Source organism: Ovis canadensis, chromosome 21 (assembly GCF_042477335.2).
Source record: "Ovis canadensis isolate MfBH-ARS-UI-01 breed Bighorn chromosome 21, ARS-UI_OviCan_v2, whole genome shotgun sequence".
Classification (NCBI taxonomy): domain Eukaryota; kingdom Metazoa; phylum Chordata; class Mammalia; order Artiodactyla; family Bovidae; genus Ovis; species Ovis canadensis.
This window is the reverse complement of record NC_091265.1, coordinates 23,977,119-24,000,612: the sequence shown is the minus strand read 5'-3', so window position 1 is coordinate 24,000,612 and position 23,494 is coordinate 23,977,119.

Below are 23,494 nucleotides of genomic sequence, written 5' to 3'. Positions count from 1 at the left end.
TTTTGTCAAGTCCCTGCTTTCCCACCCTCTACCTACTATGGCCTACATCAGTAACAATCGTTTCCTTTCAGAATGCTTAGAGCGCATAAGATTTGTTCAATATTATAGAGCCCTGATTTTCTGAAGCTCCAAGGGAACAAAGGGTTCCAGAAAGCAACAGTATTTTCTGGAAATCTGAGCAGTTATGACTTTTGGCATGAAAACATTATTTAACCTAATACTTTTGGACAGTAAACTTTTGAACCTTGGTGAATAATTCCTTAATTGAACATAATTTAACTTTATTTTCATGACATGGTGCAGTGGGAAGATCACTTGATGGAAAGATGAGAAAAACTGTGTTTTCAGCTCAGTTCCACCACTAATGAAATGGGAGGCCTGAAATGGGAGGCCTGAAAAGTTGCTTTTTTTCTTTCCCCTGGCCTCTGAGAAAATGAGGTTATTGGCTTAGAGGTTCTGCAAGGTTCCTCTGAGGTCTGACATTCCATGATGTTCTGGAATTGCAGAATTCCAGGAAAGAGAAGGAGATGAGGTAAATGCACTCAAGTTTCTATTAGATTTATATCTGATGATTTCTTACTGGCCACACAGATTAGTTACTATTGCTAAATTGTGCATATATACAAATTTTTTTAAAATATTCTAATTGATCCTTAATTCTACTTGGTGAACAAAATTCCAGTTTTTGCACAGCACCAGATTAAAAACCAAAGATGTTCTTAATACTATTAAGTGGATTTTCTTCTTCATGAGTTGAGTCTGGCAAGGCTTTGATCATGGACCTTGACAGAATGTTGGTATTTTTATGCCTTTTAGAAAGCTCCAGCTGTCTGAGACGCTCTGTCCCTGAGGTCTCACAAATCTGACTTGATCACTCTGAATTTCTTTCCCAGATAAAGCTACTGACTGTGGAGACTTGCTTTCCACTTTAAAGGAAGGTCATGAACTTCAGTTGTGTGGATTTTTACTTATTAGTCGATACCACTGGCATGTGAACTTCAGCTAGGCTCTCACTGTGATAGATTCTTCTATCGTCTGACTTTCCAGTGAATTCCCAACAGAGACTGTCCCGACAGTTCTGTTTTCTCCTCAAGGGTCACCCGGTCCCATCCTTCTCAGCCCAGCAAGAGGCTATAATTTCTTCTCCATCTCAAAGCTCCTAAAGCACCCAGTGATTTTCCTTTCCTCCTTCATTCATTCATTCATTCATTCAAACTTTCTTGAATGTTCAATCTGTGTGAACTGGGCATAGTCCTCGAGGTACTTCCATTCTGGTGGGAAGTTAGAAGGGATGAAAACACCGACGTATCTTATGTCTTTGATTGCCAGAGAGGAACATTTACTTTCTGTGAGTGCAGGGATCAGTAAAGTTTCCCAGAGAAGGTGATCTGCGAGTTGTATCAGAGGGGAAGTCAGAGTTCAATAGAGACCGTTGGAGAGCCAGCACTCCAAGTGGAGGCGTGCGAGACCATGAAGGCATGAGCAAGCGTGACCCGATCGGAGAGAGTAAGAAGGGGGCTGGATACGAGGCCGTGTGGTGACCGTGTTGGGAGAGGCCCTGGGGAAGCTGGTGGGAGCTCCATCACTTGGGAAGAAGTGTCTGTCCTCCCCTGTTTTCTTCGCCGCACTCCCTTCTCCAGCATCTTGCTTCAAGGATGCCCCTTTTGAGTTCTTTTCTTCCTCATCTTTCAGCGCACAGAGAGCTCTCATGTTTCAACACACTCACATACACACACCCCAACTATATCCCAGTCTGCCTTAAGCTTCCGTTTCATAGTCCTTAGTACCTAGTTTCAAGTTCTTGAGAGAGGAGGTTGCCTCACTTTTTTACTTCTTTGCTCCTCATTCTCTCCACCCCATTGCAATCTGGCTTGAGGAGAAAAAAAAAAAAAAAAAGTGTGCTTGGGCATATCAGCCAACCCTAAGCTTTGAAATCAAAACCTATGAGTCAACTGTGTCTTCTTCACCCCAATGTGAATTTTAAAGAACGCCATTTTGTTTTCTTCCTTATTTATTTGCAGCTCATGTAGGCTTAGTTTCTCTCTGAATATACTTCAGTTTACTTAACACACGTTTATTCTCTTCTCTGCTCAGTTATGTAAATCCAATGGCTCCTCTGATTCCAATGCCATGGGAATGCCTGTTTGATGCAAAGGCTGAAACAGGAATCCATCTGCCTTTATCCTACTCAGAGAAGAAATGCACAGTAATAGAAAAGCCGAAGAAATAGAATCTGGGCAGCCATGTTTAGCCTGTTTAGAAGTGGAAAAGAAAAATTGCTCTGTAGAGAGGTGTTCAGAGGGAAGAAGGGATGGCCCCAAAGAGAGGGGTGTTCAGAGACGGGTGGGCCTGGGGCCTGATCTGGAGAGTGTGTTCCAGTTCCTGGTACCAAGTCTTCCTGGAACCTGTCTGTACTTCTCGGCTCTGAGTTCATTTTGATATTTCTTTTCATCCAAAAAACCTCAATTTTTGCTTAACATTGCTCAAGAAAGTTTCTTAAAACCAAAACCTTTTAAATGGGAGACTGATGGAACTCAGTTCACATTCAGGGCCTCTCTGATCTTCGTATCTGTGGTTTGCTCACATCCCGTGGTTTACCCAACAGCACAGATTCAAGTGCTGCCTTGAATTAAAACAGAGTCTGATACAGTTTCCATTGTACTTTATTACCCTCTGGGATCCTGGCATAAAACTGAATCTCATAACTTGGGACAGACTTTTAATGCATCTGGGGCTCTTTTTCATCATAAATGGATGACTGTTGCTGCCATACAGAGCTGTTAATGATGTCAGTGAGGGGTTTTGGATATTTCTGTGGAAGTCACAAGTTCATAGATCCGTGGATATTCATTTTTCAAGATTAATCTAATGTTATTATTTGACAGAACTGTGTTTTGCGTTAGAGATTCAGAGAAAAATGAAATACAATCCCTAATCCAAAGGACTCTCAGACTTTTAGGGGATAGATAACAGTTTTTTAAAAAATGCTGTTATTACTGGTAATGAACCTGAGGCTTGGAAGATGTGATTTGATCAAAGACTTAATGATAATCTCTCTGTTCTTTCTATGCTGAATATATATCCTGTTTGGGCACTAAATTATTCTAAATCTTTTGGCCCAGTTGGAATGGCAGTGCTGGAAAATTAGAGGCTTGCATTATTGACTTCAAAGAGAATGTGGATCCAGCATTCTGGGAAATTATATAAGTTTTAAGATTGCCAAGCAGTAAGCCTACTTTTGGAAATAACCAATTGAGTTTTATGGGGTCATTCTAGTTAGTGAAAATGAAATAAATAGATGCAAAATACTTTCAAAATTGCCTGGTCAGTTGATTTCTGGTAATAGTGAAACGCAGTAAATAGGTCAACAACAATATGGCATCAATCTTAGGGAGGCCACACGAGGCTGTTGTACTCGCTGTCCTGCACTCATGGATTTTTGTAAAGTCTAGGAAAACCAGATTGTAAAATGGAAGCAAAGTGTCAGCTAAAAGGGGTTGAGACCCCAGAGGGATGTCTTGAAAGTCTTGACACTAGCTAGGCTGCATAGTAGATAGTGGAGGGAAAGACGGATAGGAAGCAGGCAACTGAAAGTATATCAGCTTTGCTTTTGGATGAGGTGATGATGCTGGCTGGGGGGCTATCCATGCCTTAGGTATCGGAAGGGCTAGCTTGAGGAGCTCGACCTAGGTGGAGAGATGAAATTGGCCTTGAGAGGAGGCAAGGTCCAGGAGGAAAGAGTAGCCAGTCATGTCAGCCTGAAGGAGGCAATGAATAGGCGTGCATCGTGTGGGAAAAGGAGCAACAAAGTTAATGATGTTGTGGAAATATTCGGGGCTGAGTTTAGGGGTGGGATATGCAGCAGGTAGGTTGGCCTTAAAGAGTCTTCATGGGCTGACCCCAGGCAAGAAGCCAAAGAGGCAGTACTTGAGAAGTTTCTCTTTTCTGAATGGACCCTAGAAGTACAGGAGTTCCATTTTGTCTATATTATTTACGTGGAGTTGACCCAGAATTTCTCTGAATTGTATAGGGCTGAAGTTAGAGAATTTGAGGTGGGCTAAAATCCTGAAACATAACAATATTTTAGCCACTATGTCTAGATCCTCTTTTTTTTCCCTCAACCACTGGGCACTCGGTTCTACATGGGTTGCTTCACCTAATTTAGCAATAATTCTATATTGATTGGGTTTTTTCAAGATACAAGAAAAACTCTAAATGTCCACCAACAGAGGAATAGATAAAGAAGATATGGTACATATATACAGTGGACTATTATTCAGCCATTAAAAGGAACAAAATTGGGTCATTTGTAAAAAATGTGAATGGACGTAAAGTCTGTCATACAGAGTGAAGTGAGTCAGAAAGAGAAAAACAAATGGCATATACTAGTGCATATATGTGGAATCTAGGAAAATGGTACAGATGATCTTATTTGCAAAACAGAAAGAGAGACATGGATGCAGAGAACAGATGTGTGGGCACCAAGGAGGGGGGAGGAAAGTGGGATGGATTGGAAGATTGGAGCTGACATAAAAGCGCTGTTGATGCTGTGTATGAAATAGATTACTGATGAGAAGCCGTACAGTTCCCTGTGTAGCTCGGGAAACTCTCCTCAGCCCTCTGTGGTGACCTAAATGGGGAGGAAATCCAAAGCAGAGGGATATGTGTGTGTGTGTGTATAAAGCTCAACATTCAGAAAACTAAGATCACGGCATCCGGTCCCATCACTTCATGGGAAATAGATGGGGAAACAGTGTCAGACTTTATTTTTGGGTTCCAAAATCACTGCAGATGGTGACTACAGCCAGGAAATTAAAAGACGCTTACTCCTTGGAAGGAAAGTTATGACCAACCTAGATAGCTTCAAAAACAGAGATATTACTTTGCCAACAAAGGTCCGTCTAGTCAAGGCTATGGTTTTTCCTGTGGTCATGTATGGATGTGAGTGTTGGACTGTGAAGAAGGCTGAGCGCCGAAGAGTTGATGCTTTTGAACTGTGGTGTTGGAGAAGACTCTTGAGAGTCCCTTAGACTGCAAGGAGATCCAGCCAGTCCATTCTGAAGGAGATCAACCCTGGGATTTCTTTGGAAGGAATGATGCTGAAGCTGAAACTCCAGTACTTTGGCCATCTCATGCGAAGAGTTGACTCATTGGAAAAGACTCTGATGCTGGGAGGGATTGGGGGCAGAAGGAGAAGGGGACAACAGAGGATGAGATGGCTGGATGGCATCACTGACTTGATGGACAAGAGTTTGAGTGAACTCTGGGGGTTGGTGATGGACAGGGAGGCTTGGCGAGCTGCGATTCATGGGGTCGCAAAGAGTCGGACATGACTGAGCAACTGAACTGAACTGAACTGAGAGCTTATTTGCTTTGCTGGACAGTAGAAATTAATAGAAGATTGTAAAGCAACTGTGTGCTAAGTTGCTTCAATTGTGTCTGACTCTTGTGACCCTATAGACTGTAGCCCACCAGGCTCCTCTGTCCATGGGACTCTCCAGGGGAGAACACTGGAGTGGGCTTCCATGCCCTTCTCCAGGAGATGTTTCCAACTGCAGGGATCGAACCCACATCTCTTGTGTCTCCTGCATAAGCAGACGGGTTCTTGACCACCAGCGCCACCTGGGAAGTCCTATACTCCAAGAAGAATTAATTCAAATAAGCATTAAAAAGAAATACTGATATATGGTTTTCTGGTTAATGGGAGTTTAAATGATTAAAAAATTTAATATGAAAAGCTTCAAACTGACCCTACCCTTAGAAAGACTTACACTGTGAAAATCTTGTATGTATGATAATTCCTACAATTATTAGCTCAGAGTTTTTAGCATACTCAGGGCTTTTACTTACTCATGAGTCTTGCTGCCACATGGCTTCTGCCTTAAAATAAAATTTTTTAAACATTTACTTATTTTTCATTTTGTTTGTCTCCATTGGGTCTTAGCTGTGGCCTACGAGATCGAGTTCCCTGACTAGGGATTGAACCTGGGCTCCCTAACTTGACAGCATTGGAATTCCAGCCCCCGGACAACCAGGGAAGGCCTGGCCTCTCCTGTCTTCTCGTTGCCTCTCTGCTGTGCTGTGCTTAGTCACTCAGTCATCTCCAGCTCTTTGTGGCCCCAAGGACTGCAGCCCACCAGGCACCTCTGTGGGATTCTCCAGGCAAGAAGACTGGAGTGGGTTGCCGTACCTTCCTCCAAGGGACCTTCCTGATCCAGGGACGGAACCTATGTCTCTAAGCCCCTCCTGGCTATATTTTGTGGAAATTCTATCAGTAACAATTACCATGAATTGGGGAAAAAGGACTGAAACTTTGTATTGCTTTCTTGAGGTAAACTGAGGAATACAGGAAGGGCACAGGCATAAAATCTGAGTGTGCATTGGGTGAAGTTACTGTGTTATTGTAGGTCTGTAGCCAGGAGTTTGGATGCTTTCTTTTTGTTTATTTTTAATGGGAGGATAACAGCTTTACAATGTTGTGTTTGTTTCTGTCACACACCCCTGTGAATCGGCCGCAGGCACACACGGTCCCTCCCTCTGGAGCCTCCCTCCGGCCTCCCACCCCCTCCCACCTTGCTAGGCTGCCATAGAGCACTGTGTTTGCGCTCCCTAAGTCACACGGCAAATCTGCATTTGCGTCACTTCTGTCGATTAAAACGATGCACAACTTGAGAGTTGCGAGTTAAGTTTTATTTCTGGCGAATGAGGACTACAGCCGGGAGGCAGCATCTGGGACAGCTCTGAGAGACTGCTCCAAAGCGGCAGTCGGGGAAGGCCAATATATAAGGTTTGGTGAAGGGGAGTTCAACACCAGGAAGCACTCAGTTTACAGAAGGCTTTTTGTTAGTCATGAGGACCTGATGTCACCATGAAGGGTTTTCCTGCTTCCCTACATATGAGGAGATGCAAGGATTGAGATCATAAAATCTGTTCCTAAAAACATCCAACTATCTAAAGACCTGTCCCACCAGACTCCCTGGAGCACAGAGCACCTCACTCCACCCTGAACTCCCTCAGGGGGTGATGAAGGTTAACAGCTAGAGCAGCACGGGGCTGAGTCTCTGTAGAGGAATGGATGTGAGAAAGAAAGCTCAGTTGTGTCTGACTCTTTGCAACCCCATGGACTGTAACCCACAGTCTCCTCTGTCCATGGGGTTCTCCAGGCAAGAGTAACAGTGGTTGCCATTTCCTTCTCCAGGGGATCTTCCTGACCCAGGGATCGAAGCTGGGTCTCCCGCGTTGCAAGCAGACGCTTTACCATCTGAGCCACAAGGGAAGCCCTCAGTCTCTGTAGAGGCAGATGGCAAATGCCTTTGTTGTTCAGTCTTGGCAATACTCTTGGTAAGTGCCAATTTGTAGTTGACAGTTCTAATGGATTCTCTTTCTTTTCAACCTCAGATACTTCCAGGACACCTGCAACTCTTTTCTTGGCTCCTGGAGGGTTTGGGGCTATCAGGCCAAGGAGCAGGCCTTTTACCTCAGGAGGCTGCCAAGAATGAGAAGGCGAGTTCTCTCTGAATTCTTTTGTAAAGCTTGGAAAACATCAAGTAAATGAAACAGCCCCCCAGGCCCTACTTATCTCTGAAGGGGGATAAGCTGTTCCTCCCCTGATACACTGGAGAAGGCAATGGCACCCCACTCCAGTACTCTTGCCTGGAAAATCCCATGGACAGAGGAGCCTGGTAGGCTGCAGTCCATGGGGTCGCTAAGAGTCGGACACGACTGAGCGACTTCACTTTCACGCATTGGAGAAGGAAATGGCAACCCACTCCAGCATTCTTGCCTGGAGAATCCCAGGGATGGTGGAGCCTGGTGGGCTGCCGTCTATGGGGTCGCACAGGGTCGGACACGACTGAAGCGACTTGGCAGCAGCAGCAGCCCCTGATACACTGAGTGGCTTTCACTTCACTTCACTCCCTCTGACCTTGGCTCCCAAGTTCCCCAGGCTGCCTTGGGGCTGGGCTGCAGCTGGGCTGGACTTCTCATGCTCCCCTGGATCCACCCAAGCTCCTCCAGGCTTGGAAAGTCTCCCAGGCCTCTCTCCAGTTCCCCTGCAGAGCAGAGCCTCCCTGTGGGCCTTGCTTGTCTGAATTCCGGGGCCACGTGTCAGTGAGAGCACTTGGAAGTCACAGTCTGTTGTCTCTAGCTACCATCTCTGACTCCAACTCTCCAAACTCTTGCGTTAAGTTCAAGCCAGGCTGTCCGGTGGGATTTTTATTATTAACAAGACCATAGAAACATGGCTAAGAACTGGACAAAACAAAGTAAAAACAACCATAAACTCACATTTGATGTTTTATTACGAACCGAGCATCCGCTTTCATGATTCTTGCCTTGGCATTCTCTGGAGATAAGGGACTCCACGACCTTGTCCTAAGGTGACCCTTCCAATGTGTATGTTCACTGGGTTCTACTCAGCAAAAATCTATGAATAACTGATGCCCCATGTGATCAGTCTGAGGGACTCATGGGTGGTCAATATTTATTGTGAAGCAAAGCATTTTTTTTCCTTTCCATTATGTACGGGGCATACTGTGCTCAGATGTTCAGTTGTGTTTGACTCTTTGCAACCCCATGGACTGTACCCTGCCAAGTTCCTCTGTCCATGGGATTTCCCAGTCAAGAAAACTGGAGTGGGTTGCAATTTCCTCCTCCAAGGGATCTTTCCGACCCAGGGATTGAACTCTTGTCTCTTGAGTTTTTTGTTTTGACAGGCAGATTCCTTGAGGTTCCCTGGTGTCTCAGCTGGTAAAGAATCCTTCTGCAGTGTGGGAGACCTGGGTTTGATCCCTGGGTTGGGAATATCCTCTGGAGAAGGGAAGGGCAACCCACTCCAATATTCTGGCCTGGAGAATTCCATGGACTGTATAGTGCATGGGGTCGCAAAGAGTTGGACACAACTGAGCGACTTTCAATTTCACTTCCGCTTCACTTCAGCACCACCTGGGAAGCCATTATCTATGGAAGCATGATATTTAATATGTTGATTGCAGAACAAATATCAACAGAAATCTGTTGGCTGTGACTGTTTCACAACATGATTTCTGAAAATTCTTTCTTTCCAATCCACTTTCCCTTTGTTTCTGATCTTAGCTTGAGGCCTCTTGCTCTGTATTTGGATTTAATCGTTAGTACTCCCTTTCAAGTGGGCTTCCCTGGTGACTCAGTGACAAAAAATCCTCCTGCCAATGCAGAAGACGTGGGTTCGATCCCCGGGTTGGAAAGATCCCCTGGAGAAGGAAATGGCAAAGCACTCCAGTATTCTTGCCTGGGAAATCCCATGAACAGAGGAGCCTGGCGGGTTAAAGTCCATGGGGTCACCAAGGAGTGGGACACGACTTAACAACTAAAACAACAACAGTAACTCTCTCTCAAATACCGATGCTTGTGGGAAGGTTCTTGGTAAAGACCTCTCGTAATTCTGTCTGGCTCCTGGAACCTGCTGAACACCATGGCTGCTGCTACGTTTGCCTCAGACATGAAATGGGAACCAGAAGGAATGGAATAATGTTGACTAAACCATCTCTGCCTTCCACTAACGCTTCTCTGGTTTCACCTTCAGGCATAAGTAGGTGATTATTTTTCTGAATTCCACAGCATCCTGGAGAGCTGGAGATGGACTTTCAGACAGATCTAGCTTTCAGCTTGAGTTTTTTCTTTATGGCATGGGCAAGTTACCCTGAGGATAAAGGCACATGCAGGGGTGAGTGCCCGCCAAGCCGTAGGGCACAGCAAGAATTAGTCAGCCTGAACTCCCAGAACACCCTTGATGTGACCTGCCTTTACTTCACACGGGCGTCCCACGTGGCGCTAGTGGTAAAGAACCTGCCTGCCAATGCAGGAGATAGGAGACGCAGGTTTGATCCTTGGGTCGGGCGGATCCCCTGGAGGAGGGCATGGCAACCCACTCCAGTGTTCTTGCCCAGAGAATCCCACAGACAGAGGAGCCTGGCAGGCTACAGTCCATAGGGTCCCAAAGAGTCGGACACGACTGAGCGACTTAGCACGCATCCACATCTCGGTTCTGGGGTTGCTCTGAGCCTGGAATCATGATGCTGGAGCTGACTGTAACTTGAGCTCCTCTGTCCAGACACAGGTTCTGAAGGAAGATGGCATGTGCGCTCTAAGCCAGGTGGAATCTCTTTATAAGAAATGTGATCAGGTCCTCTGGGTTTCTTAAATGTTCTCCCTTTATTTCTGCCTCAGCAAAGGAATAAGGGGTTTACCTAGTGCATTCAAGTTCCTTGAGGCAGAGACAGCGTCGCAAAGAGGGAAAAGCACTGGCTTTGTGTCTTGCCTCTGTCACTTTCTGATAGTGCGACTCTGGGTACGAGTAAGACTTTGCCTGAGTTTTGTTTCCTCACCTGCTAAATGGGCATAAATTAGAGGAAAGTCCAGGTTTTGTGGGAGAAAAACTTATGTAATTTGGGGGCTCTGTTTAAACAAAAGAACACAAAATTGTGAATGCAAAATTGGTTGTAAAACTTACAATGAGGAAAAAAATCACTGTAAACTATACATTAAAAAAATTTTAAAATACCATAAACATTATATAATTTAGAAAACTAATATTTATTACTATTTAACTACGTGGCATACTTCCATAATATTTTCTTTGCTTACCTTTTTAGCTAATTGTTGTCTGATTACCTTTCATACAATAACCGTTTTGGAATATCTTTGTAGAGAGAATAGAAAGAAACCATACTCTTTCCTCCTGCATGCTAATCTAAATTTTTATTTCATTGTTAAGAGTCTTAAGAGGTTTTTCAGTTCCACCTATATTGTATAAGTTTTAAGAATTGTCAATTTGGGAGAACTTTTATCAAGTTCAAAAACATATGTGTATATAAGTTGTGAGCTTCCATGGTGGCTGAGACGGTAGAGAATCTGCCTGCAATGCAGGAGACCCAGGTTCCATCCTGGGTCAGGAAAATCCCTTGGAGAAGGGACTATGAAGATGTGTTTAAGTTTTCTTATATAGAACGTATACTAAACACTCTGTGAAATGAGAGTATTCTGTGGTTAGTTTGTCATTGTCTATGTGTCAACCAGCAAAACATGTTTAAATGCATTAAATAATTCTTTCCTCTTCATTAATTGGATTATCGAACAATCCAGGAACTTATTTATTGCCTCCGTTTGGAATTGATCCCTTCCTTTTCAAGATTTAACGATACTTGTTCATGATCTGAATGTCGCTTTTTGTTACAACTGCATCTCAGTGTCAGGGCAATTTTGGTTGATTTCCTAGCTCACATAGTTTATGAATTTATTTTAATCTCCTGTCAGTTCTTTAATAAACTGGTGATCTGCTTTGGTCCCACCATCTCAAGGAGTTCGTGGAGAGACTTGCATCAGGTGATATAAGTGAAGAGACTTTGTGAATGTCAAAATGTTGTTGTTTAGCCATGAAGTCGTGTCGTACTCTTTGGGACCCTATGGACTGTAGCTCTTCAAGCTTTCTGTCCATGGGATTTCCCAGGCAAGGACACTGGAGTGGGCTGCCCTTTCCTTCTCCAGGCAAAATGTTATTTTGTGAGTTAATCTGGTTCTCTCCTCTCCCCCAACCCCCCCCCCCCACCACCCCTCCCCCACACCCCCAGGGCCTTGCAGAGCTCAGGGCCTCCCACAGTTGAGTGCCCAGGAAAGATCTAGAAGTTGACCTACTGGTTCCCTTTCTAAAAATTGGGAGGGGGAAGGTGATGGAGGGGGGAGGGGGAAGAGTGGAGTTTTAATTCTTACATGCCACTGTCAACTTGTATTTTGGTTTCTCTCTAGGACAGACATGATGAAGTATGACACTTAAAATTGTACTTGAAAATTAATTTTAGAGAAAAAGATCTCAGAATTTCCTCACTTCTAATAAGAAATCTTTGATCAGGGCTTCAGAAATTTACCCTGCTTCTGTGGCCTGGGCCAGAGGTATTAATTAGAGGCCGCAAGTACCTCCCCACCTGCAACCCCTCACCCCCAAACCTGAAAGTGTTTTCCTGATAGAAGATCAGGGCTGAGGGCCTGTGGCTCAGTCCACCTTCTATCTGTTATCTCCTCCCAATAAAGTTCCTGATTCCTGAAATCTCAGGTCTGAATGGCAGGTTTCCTGAACAGCATAAATACTCCTGGAGCTAGGATTTAAATGCTAAATGTAAAGCAATCTACTTTTAAGAAGAATTTTTCTATTTGAAAACTCAAGCTTCAGGGTAATTTTATAGAGGAAAAAATCCATGAGGGAAACTAATTTCACTTGGTTGTTCTTTGAAAATGAATAATGGACCATGTATACCCTTAAGAGTGTACTGGTGGCATTTCTCTTTGTTTTTCTAAGTGCAGTTAATTAAACCCTGGGTGGGTCCAGTAGGCTGTCTGTGGAACAGAGAAATATCACCTCCTCCTGAAAGTCTCCCTTGATTCCTCTGGCAGAGTTAGCAGCTTCTTCCTTTTGTCTCCTCTCATCCCTCAGAATGCCCCGTGTTCACATCCATCTTAGGACTTATCATGTTAGAATTATTAATCTACTTTTGTGCTTCCTGAACCAAGTGCCAGCTCCCTGAGGGCAGGAACTATGGTTTTTAGCATCTTTCAATCCTCACTACCTGTAGACATTTACTACCTGTAGGTGTTTACTAAATGTCTCACTACCTGTAGATGTTTACTAAATAAAACCTCCCACCTGGACTTCCCCTATAATGGGCTCCTGGTACTTAATCTGCCCCAGAGGCTCAGCTAGTCCCAAGCAGGTCATCCCTGCCTTCAGCACAATCTCTCCAGCTCCTTGAATTTAGGCCCAGGCCTGCTGATTCCTTCTGGTCTGGATGCATTTGTCCCGACACGTTGGATGGAGCCCTCTGGGGAGATGATGGTCACCACTGTGACCGCGAAGGCGGATGAGTTGGTTTCCTTGTGAGTTTGGGCACTTTGGTGCTTCTACCCTCTTGGACTGGGCCTGACTGCCAGGATCTCCCTGGTCTTGTCTGTTGCCCAATGAGTTGTCACGTTGGAGCTTGACTTGAAGTTCAGTTCAGTTCAGTCACTCAGTCGTGTCCGATTCTTTGCGACCCCATGAATCGCAGCACGCCAGGCCTCCCTGTCCATCACCAACTCCCAGAGTTCACTCAGATTCACGTCCATCGTGTCCGTGATGCCATCCAGCCATCTCATCCTCTGTCATCCCCTTCTCCTCCTGCCCCCAATCCCTCCCAGCATCAGAGTCTTTTCCAATGAGTCAACCCTTCGCATGAGGTGGCCAAAGTACTGGAGCTTCAGCTTTAGCATCATTCCTTCCAAAGAAATCCCAGGACTGATCTCCTTCAGAATGGACTGGTTGGATCTCCTTGCAGTCCAAGGGACTCTCAAGAGTCTTCTCCAACACCACAGTTCAAAAGCATCAATTCTTCGGTGCTCAGCCTTCTTCACAGTCCAACTCTCACATCCATACATGACCACTGGAAAAACCATAGCCTTGACTAGACGGACCTTAGTCGGCAAAGTAATGTCTCTGCTTTTGAATATACTATCTAGGTTGGTCATAACTTTCCTTCCAAGGAGTAAGTGTCTTTTAATTTCCTGCCTGCAATCACCATCTGCAGTGATTTTGGAGCCCCAAAAATAAAGTCTAATACTGTTTCCACTGTTTCCCCATCTATTTCCCATGAAGTGATGGGACCGGATGCCATGATCTTCGTTTTCTGAATGTTGAGCTTTAAGCCAAATTTTTCACTCTCCATTTTCACTTTGACTTGAGGTTAAGGACATCTGACTCTCAGGAGGCCTTGCTCAGATGCAGTAGGAAGGTTTCTTAAGGGGAAGATCCCAGACCTCTGACTCTGAGCTGATCCTGGCCAGCCTGACTCCAGAAAGAAATGGCAACAGGCAGAGAGGATGATGAATGGCTCTGGAAAGCATAGGAAATTGGGTTTTGCTTGTGACAAGTCATCTATTATTCCCCCCGCCATCCCTCTGTCCCCAAAGCCACAGATATATATATATATATATATATATATATATATATATATATATATATATATATGAACCACTCAATATTTCAACCAATTGGAGAAACAGCAAAAAATCCACATGCCATGTAGGAAGAGAGACAAGCCTGTGATGTGCACGGCTCCTCCCCAGCAGATGTGCGGAGCAGGAGAGGGGAAGGCTGATTTCTGCTGAGCTGTTCGTGCAGGGATTGTTGGTTTCCTAAGTGTCACCCACTACCCGCTCTGGGATATGGACTTCCGGGATAAGTCCTCACGGTCACCCTGTGGGCCAGGCCATCCCCTTCCACCTCCTAGACCATGGCGTTTGCCTTCTGATGGTTCTCTCAATTCCCTGGGTCCCCCTCAACCCATCGCCCACATGGCAGGCTGAGCGACCTTTGAAACAGCACAAACGAGAGGTCACAGCGCACCCAGCCACGCAGTGTCTGTTCTGCTCCCCGGCGGCTCAGCCCCTTCCCAGCTCAGGAGCCCTTTGAGCTGACTCCACCCCTCTGTCTGTTCACTGGCCTTACTTCTTTGCCTCCCTCAGGCCTCAGACCCAGACATTCCTTCTTCAAGGAAAGGCTCTCTGCCTGGCTGACCTAAATGCGCCCCTTCCCATCCTGGGTCCTCATAGGAACCTCTGCTTTTCCTTCACAGCATGTGCTAAAATTTGTAATCACATATTCATTTGTCTGGGCTTCCCGGGTGCCTCAGCAGTAAAGAATCCACCTGCCAATGCAGGAGATGGGGGTTTGATCCCTGGGTTGGGAAGATCCCTTCGAGAAGGAAATGATAACCCACTCCAGTATTCTTGCCTGGAGAATCCCATGGACAGAGGAGCCTGGCGGGCTGCAGCCCATGAAGTCACAAAGAGTCAGACATGACCGAGCGACTAAACGACAAAATTCATTTGTTTATCTTTTTTTAAGCTTTTTTTATTTTTTTTTATTTTTTATTTTTTTTATTTTATAGAAAGTAAATTTATTTATTTTTTTTTTTTAATTTTTTTTTTAATTTTTTTTTTAATTTTAAAATCTTTAATTCTTACATGCGTTCCCAAACATGACCCCCCCTCCCACCTCCCTCCCCACAACATCTCTCCGGGTCATCCCCATGCACCAGCCCCAAGCACGCTGCACCCTACGTCAGACACGGACCGGTGATCCAATTCTCACATGACAGTATACATGTTAGAATTCCCATTCTCCCAAATCATCCCACCCTCTCCCTCTCCCTCTGAGACCAAAAGTCCGTTATACCCATCTGTGTCTTTTTTCCTGACTTGCATACAGGGTCGTCATTGCCATCTTCCTAAATTCCATATATATGTGTTAGTATACTGTATTGGTGTTTTTCTTTCTGGCTTACTTCACTCTGTATAATTGGCTCCAGTTTCATCCATCTCATCAGAACTGATTCAAATGAATTCTTTTTAACGGCTGAGTAATACTCCATTGTGTATATGTACCACAGCTTTCTTATCCATTCATCTGCTGATGGACATCTAGGTTGTTTCCATGTCCTGGCTATTATAAACAGTGCTGCGATGAACATTGGGGTACATGTGTCTCTTTCAATTCTGGTTTCCTCGGTGTGTATGCCCAGAAGTGGGATTGCTGGGTCATAAGGGAGTTCTATTTGCAATTTTTTAAGGAATCTCCACACTGTTCTCCATAGTGGCTGTACTAGTTTGCATTCCCACCAACAGTGTAGGAGGGTTCCCTTTTCTCCACACCCTCTCCAGCATTTATTGCTTGCAGATTTTTGGATCGCAGCCATTCTGACTGGTGTGAAGTGGTACCTCATTGTGGTTTTGATTTGCATTTCTCTAATAATGAGTGATGTTGAGCATCTTTTCATGTGTTTGTTAGCCATCCGTTTTAAAAAAAATTATTATAGTTTTGGCTGAGCTGAGTTTTCGTTGCTATGCAGGCTTTCTCTAGCTGCAGTGAGTGGGGGCTCCTCTGTAGATGTGGTGCTTGGGCTTATCTTGTTGTGGGGTGCAGGTGGCAGGGTGCACGGGATTCAGTGGTGGAGGCACACAGGCTTAGTGGCTCTGTGGATGTGGAATCCTTATGGACCAGGGGTCAAACCCGTATCCTCTGCACTGGCAGGCAGATTCTTTACCACTGCACCATCAGGGAAGCCGTTGTCTAGCATTTCATTCTCCAACCATCCCGTGTCCTCCGTGAAGGCAGGGGGCAGTGTCTGGTTGATGAATCGTTGTATATCTAGTGTCTGCTGCCATGCCTAGTACAGAGTAGGTGCTCATCAAATGTTTGTTGAATGAAAGAATCACCAGCAACTTGATATAATAAACTTCAATATAATAACACACATGGGCGGGGATTAGAGCTTGTATGCTATGAGTTGAATAGTTAGGAGAAATCCCCAATACATAATTGTGTTTATCTGCTAATTATAAGACCAAGGACTGGGACTGAGATTTAAGTCCTATCCATCTTAGAGCTTAGACACAAGGAAATATGTGTGAGAAACAAGAATAGATTCCAGGGAGGCCAAGAAAGAAGGGAGAATATCAGGATTTTTGGAGGCAAAAAAATCACCCAAAGAATTTCTCAACATCAGTACTATTGACATTTTAGGTGGATAGCTTTTGCTGCGGCGGCTTTTTCTATGCAGGATAGCATGCTTTGCAACATTCCTTGCCTCCACTCACTCGGTTTCATTAGCAGCCCTCTTTTCTAGTTTGACAAGCAAAAACATCCCTAGACATGGCCTAATGTACCCTGGGGACAGGGTGTAAAACTGCCCCCCATTTGAGAACAACTACCCTAGGAGAAGAAACGGCACAGTGAGCAGCGCCCAGTAAATGCCGGAAAGATGAAGGCAGGGAGGCAGCTAGCGTCAGCATTTACTGCAGCCACTCTGTTGGCCTGTGCAAACCCTAGAAGAGAGCATGGGGCTCCTTGTAATTATGCCATTTCGGAAGCCAGCTTTCTGACTGTGGGAACCCTCCCTGCCATCTGCACGAAACACTAACAGAGCTCTTTCTGCCTGACTTTAAGTGGCCGTGGCTCACCCCACATCAACAGTGGTATCAGGATACAGATTCACAGCTGGCCCAGATCCTCGGTGGGACCATCAGAGCCTGGGGCAGTGCTGGCTGCCACTTCGGGTGACCCAGCTCACTGATTCTGAGATAAGAATATAAGACATCCCTTGGAATTCCCCTCAAATATTTCGGAGGTAGGGTTTGCGGGAAAGGTTGACTTCCAGCAATCAAACCGGCAGCAGAACTTACTCATAGTCAGGAGTTTGTAATAAACTTACCAACATTATGATTAACTCAAAAGCTGGTGAAGCTAAAGATGCTAACATTTACGAAGGCTTGGTTTCATCTGCTCTCTACAAAAATGCTACACCAGTACTATTATTAGTCACTATTTTATGGATAAACCAACTTCCCAGGGCACCACTGCCTGGATGAGGACTAGGTCCTGGGCTCCAACACAAGCCATGATTACTCCTTTCAATAAAATCCTTTATCATCTTCTGCCAAGTTAAAGGGATAGTTTAATTCATTCAGCTAAGGTTGGCCAGTTGAAGCATAGACTGGTTTTTGTTAGCTCTGCCTTTCCAATTACTGAACTGAGCAAAGCAAGAAAATGTATCCACACTGAAGAGGAAAAGTTAAAATTTTACATAACCTCCTGCTCCTTCTGCCTGTGTAACTCAGCTTGCTCTTTGCAAAGTCTGGATCATGTAGGTCACGTAGTCTCAGAAAGTGGCGACTTGCAATACTAAGAACTAGAGCTTATCTCACTCACCCTTGTCCTGCTCTTTGCAATTGCCCGACCCTGCAAACCTGCTTAATTAGGCCTGTCTGTGTAAAGGTCAGGCATCCCCCTCCCTGTCTTGGCCGCTGTTCCTGAGTGGGTGAAACCCCTTAGTTTAAACCAGCCTATTAGCAGCTAGTGTTGCCCACTATAGTCTGTTTGTAAAAACTCTGTAACCCCTTTGTTTGGGGCTCAGAACTTGGAGTGTTAACTCCTGTGGGCCCGCCAGCGTAATAAACCTGAGTTCTTCAGCTCTCCGAGTGTGGTGCTTGCCTGCTCGATTATTGGTTTCTGCAACACCATGTTTGTAAATTACTACTTTTCAGTATCTAGTTATTTGTGTATATATTCAGGAACCATTTGTTGATTGAACAAATAAATGAATGATTAAATATTATGAATTTATGTCCTGAGCTGCTACGGGTCCATTCTGGCAGTGGGTTATGGCCATAGTGTGGGGGGACCAGCTGACTTGGTCTTTGCCCAGGACTGATGAATTTTCTGGGATTTGGGACTTTCAGTACTTGCCTTGAGATGAGTTGGTCACCTACCCATAAAACTCTTTAAATGTGAATGTCCAACCCTCCCAGCTTGCAGAGGCATTAGTTCAACAAACACGTGTTGCAGTCTTTCTCCACGCCAAGCAATGGTCTAGAGATAAGAGACACGTAGTCTGTGCCCTTGGGTACTTTATGCTGAAATGTTAGTTAACTGTTAAGCTTTATGCGGGAGCTGGTGCTGCAGCAATGACAGACAGCCCTCCGAAGCTCTCAACCAGGCTCCGCACTGCCCACCATCTCAGCATCCCGGTCCAAGCCAGCAGCACTCCTGCACCCCTCTCTTCTTCCCCCTCCTGCTCATTCTACTCTGCACGTTCCCTCTAGTGTGAACCATTCCAGGTATCAAAGCTCCTAACGAGTTCTGGCAGAAACAAACACTCGGGAGTTCTGGACTGAAACACCAGCTCAGAGAGTGAATTATCAAGCTCTCTCACTTCTTTTGCTAAAGGCTGAGAGGTCTAGATTGTGAGATTAGCAGAGGACCTCGCTCTCTGCTTTTTATAAAATTTAAAAAGCTATTCAATATTGTGTTAGTTTCAGGCATATAGCTTCAGATTCTTTTCTAGTGTATGTTATCATAAGATGCTGAATACTGTTCTCAGCGCTATAATATGGTAAATCCTGTTGCTTGCCTACTTTAGAGTAGATGCGTGTGTTAGTTTGTATGGGATTAACAGATATATATCTCAGCTTTTTGATTCAACTTTCCTAGTAGCTCAGATGGTAAAGAATCTGCCTGCAGTGCAGGAGACCTGGGTTCAATCCCTGGGTTGGGAAGATTCCCTGGAGAAGGAAATGGCAACCTACTCTGGTATCCTTGCCTCGGAAATCCCATGGACAGAAGAGCCTGGTGGGCTACAATCCATGGGGTCAGACACAACTTAGAGACTAATACTTTAAACACTGCTCTTTGATTCAACTTGGAGTGAGATAAGTGCTTCCAGATTTTCATTATACAATATCATTAGCCCCTCATGCCACCTGCCCCCAGGGGATGTTCCTGAAGGGAGACCAGAGAGACTGAAGTAAAATCCTCTGCAGCGAATCCTCTGAGCCTGACCAGCCTGCAGAGTAACTCACCGGAGGGAAAGGATGAGCAGCTGCAGACTCTTCGGAGTGGCGAGCAGGGCTGGGAGGCGTGTGTGGGTCTCCTACTGGTGGCCTCGGTTTCCTCTCTGAAAAAGAACTCCTCAGACTCCAACCCCCAGGCATAACTCATACCCTCAAGCCACATCCGTACCCTCAAGCATAATTCAGACCACTGGGATTGTAAGTAAATGAAAATGGGGCAAGACCCTGCCGTTTTGCCTATGCAAGGTAATTGGGTTCAAACTGATTTCAGTATGGTTTAGTGTTTATAAGAAAAGCTTTCCTTTAGCTTAATTTGTTGTTGTTGCTTAGTCACTAAGTTGTAAGACTCTTTTGTGATCCCATGGACTGTAGCCCACCAGGCTCCTCTGACAGGTAAGAATATTCTCCAGGTAAGAATACTGGAGTGGGTTGCCATGCCCTCCTCCAGGGGATCTTCCTGACCCAGGGATGGAACCCACGTCTCCTGCATTGGCAGGCAGATTCACCAGGGAAGCCCACCAGTCCACATTAGAGACAGTGATATGAGCTTGGCTGGCCTCCAAGTCCCATACCCCTGCCCTCTGCCTTCCCCATCCTCCTCCACAGTGGGGCGGGCAGATTTTTTTTACCACTGAGGCGCCAGGAAAGCACCTGTAGCCTAAGGGAACTGTCCTGTTTGCTGATTTGTTCCATCAGTCTGGCATGGTCTGTCCACAAGACCTGTGCTAATTTCAAGACTCAGCCTAAATGCCGTGACAAACCTTATGAAGCTTCCCTGTCTAAGTAAGGCAAGCTTGAGGGCTCTTTCTTCTCTGTGCTCCTGGCATGGGGCCCTTCAATTCTGCATGCTCTCTTCAGGTGGTGTGCGTGCGTGCTAAGTCACTTCAGTCGTGTTGGACTCTTTCTGATCCCATGGACTGTAGCCTGCCAGAGTCCTCTGTCCATGGGGATTCTCCAGGCAAGAATACTGAAGTGAGTTGCCAGGCCCTCCTTCAGGGGATCTTCCCGACCCAGGGATCAAACCAGTGTCTCCTGTAGCTCCTGCATTGCAGGTGGATTCTTTACCGCAGAGCTCCTGGGGAAGCCCTCTCTTCAGGTTACAGGGACACTGAATGTCTACTGGGAACCCTGGAGGGGGAGGTGCCCTTCTTCTTTGAGTCTTTAGCTCCAGTACAGGACCCGGCACACAGCACGTGCTCATTAAATTCATGATTGAATGAGAGTGAATAACGGGGCTGGGCCTACTAGCTTAGGGAGATATGCCCCCTCATACTCCATGCCTTGAGAGTCCCTTGAACAGCAAGGAGATCCAACCAGTCCATCCTAAAGGAAATCAGTCCTGAATATTCACTGGAAGGACTGATGTTGAAGCTGAAACTCCAGTACTTTGGCCACCTGATGCGAAGAGCTGACTCATTGGAAAAGACCCTGATGCTGGGAAAGATTGAGGGCAGGAGGAGAAGGGGGCGACAGAGGATGAGATGGTTGGATGGCATCACTGACTCAATGGACATGATTTTGAGTAAACTCCGGGAGTTGGTGATGGACAGGGAGGCCTGAACTGAACTGAACTGAACTCCATGCCTGTGTGTGTGCTAAGTCACTTCAGTCGTGCCCAACTCTTTGAGACTCCGTGGACTATAGCCCACCAGGCTCCTCTGCCCATGGGATTCTCCAGGCAAGAATACTGGAGTGGGTTGCCGGGCCCTCCTCCTCATACTGCATGTCACTGGTCAGATCCAAAGCCTGGCAGAGAGGGAGGTAAGGTGTGCAGACATCTGTAAACAGTTGCGCTGAGTCCTTGGGAGGAACCGTCCAAAAAAAATACATGCAAACCATATCCAGGTGCCAAGAACAAAACTCTGTGGGAGAGCTTCCAGTAAATCAGGCTGAGAATTTGGTTAGTTCAGTCGCTCAGTCATGTCCGACTCTTTGCGACCCCATGGACCGCAGCACGCCAGGCCTCCCTGTCCATCACCAACTCCCGGAGCTTGCTCAAACTCATCTCCATTGAGTCGGTGATGCCATCCAGCCGTCTCATGCTCTGTCGTCTCCTTCTCCGGCCTTCAGCCTTTCCCAGCGTCAGGAGGGGTGTTTAAGGTAGGACAGTGACACCTAGTGGTGGAAGGACTACCCCGCTTCAGGCTCCGGATCCAGCTCATCTCTGGAGTCTGCGGGCAGGTTGGGATTCTGGGAGGGCTCCATCGGGGAGCGGCGGGCAGGAAGTGCCCCGCCTGCAGGACGTCTGGTCTCTAAAGTGGAATGGACAAGCTGACTGGCAAAAGCACAAACGTTGTGCCTAAAGTTAATGATGCTGTTGTTTAGTCGCTCAGTCGTATCCAACTTTTTGCGATTCCATGCCCTGTAGCCCACCAGGCTCCTCTGTCCATGGGATTCTCCAGGCAAGAATACTGGAGCAGGTTGCCATTTCCTTCTTCAGGGGATCTTCCCAACCCAGGGATCAAACCCGAGTCTCCTGCCCTGGAAGGCAGATTTTTTTTTTTTTTTTTTTAACCACTGAGCCACCAGGAAAGCCCAGCGATGCTGTGCTGTACACTTAAACATTTGTTTAAATGTTCTTACAACGATTATGCTCACACGCACACCAATTCTGTGGCAGGGCCAGGTTAGATGGCCATAGAGTCCCCTGTTCAACCCTCCTTGAGCCCAGAGAGTGAAAAAAGACCAACTGAAAATCATAGCCAATTAGCCCCAGAGCCTGACATTGAACCCAGCTTTGCTGATACTCAGAAAGACATCTTTCCTCTCGATCACTATTCCTCTCCTGAAGGCAGGGCAAACCGACTTCAGTAGGGTGGGGTTATGTTACATGAAACTAAGGCAAACTTGGAGCGGAACAAAGCAATATGAGGGGGAAACTTGAATATATGTCCAAGGGGACCCACACCTTCTCTGTCTGAAGAAAGAAAGGAGGGGTGGGATCAAGCCCGTGCTCTCCATCTGCTCGCACCCAGCATCTGCCTTCTTCCCCCTGACTTCTCAGGGCCAAGAGCTACTGTCTGTGTCCTTACCCAAAGGACCAATTTGATGGTTCACACTAATAAGATGTTGCAATGGATTCTTTGTAAGGGCAGTGGTGGGAAGCCTGGAAAGTGTTAGAATCACGTGAGGGGCTCAGGCATGTACAGGGTGTTTGTTATCTTGCCCCAGTCTGCAGAAAGTGGTGCAATGGAAGGAAGGGCACCATGTACAGTGTGAGAGGAGCTTAGGGTAGGGGCTGGGAGGGGATTCGCGCGGGGACTCCTGGCCGAGGGGCTCTGGCCAGGGGAGCCTGTCCTTCTCTGCTGCGGGCGGAGCTGGCCTGCCGAGTCGTCTTCAGGGGCCTCCTGGGGCCTGGCACAGAGCCCAGGCTCCAGGAACGTCCCTGCGGCTCCACTCTTGACTCCAGTGCCCCCAGTGTCTGCTTTTCTGCCGCACACGTGTATTTCCATCTCAGCCGAGGTGTCTGTCTGGTTTGGCTTTTCAATTGGCTTCTCCCTGAGACACAGATTCTCTCGTCATCCTCAGTTCCTCCTCCCCCACAGGCCGTCCCAGGTTCCACGGTGGAAACAAGTAGGGAGCCGCTCTCTCTTGCTTCCAGTGAAACCTGTTGCTGCAAACACAGAGCAGAAAATGGAACTTGATCTAAAGTTGCCGAAAGCACACAGCGGAAAGATGTGCTACCAAGATGCTCCGGGCATGTGTTCCTGCTGTTTCTCTAGAGTCCTCCTTTTGGGTGGAGATTTGGTTATTCTTTCGTGCAGTAGATAGAACTCTTAATTTAGTGATTTTATCCTAATATACATGAACACATGAGCATTTCAAAGACATGAAGGCATGGATATAGATGATTTGCTTGTCATTCAGTGTAGCAAAGAGATGTATGTTTGGCTAATTGATATAAGACTAAATGCAAGTTGTTAAGGGACACTTACTGTGTGTCTTCACTGTGTTAAGCACTTTATGTGCATTTTATCATTCATTTAAGTTCAGTTGCTCCGTTGACTCTTTGCGACCCCATGAATCGCAGCACGCCAGGCCCTCCCTGTCCATCACCATCTCCCGGAGTCCACTCAGACTCACG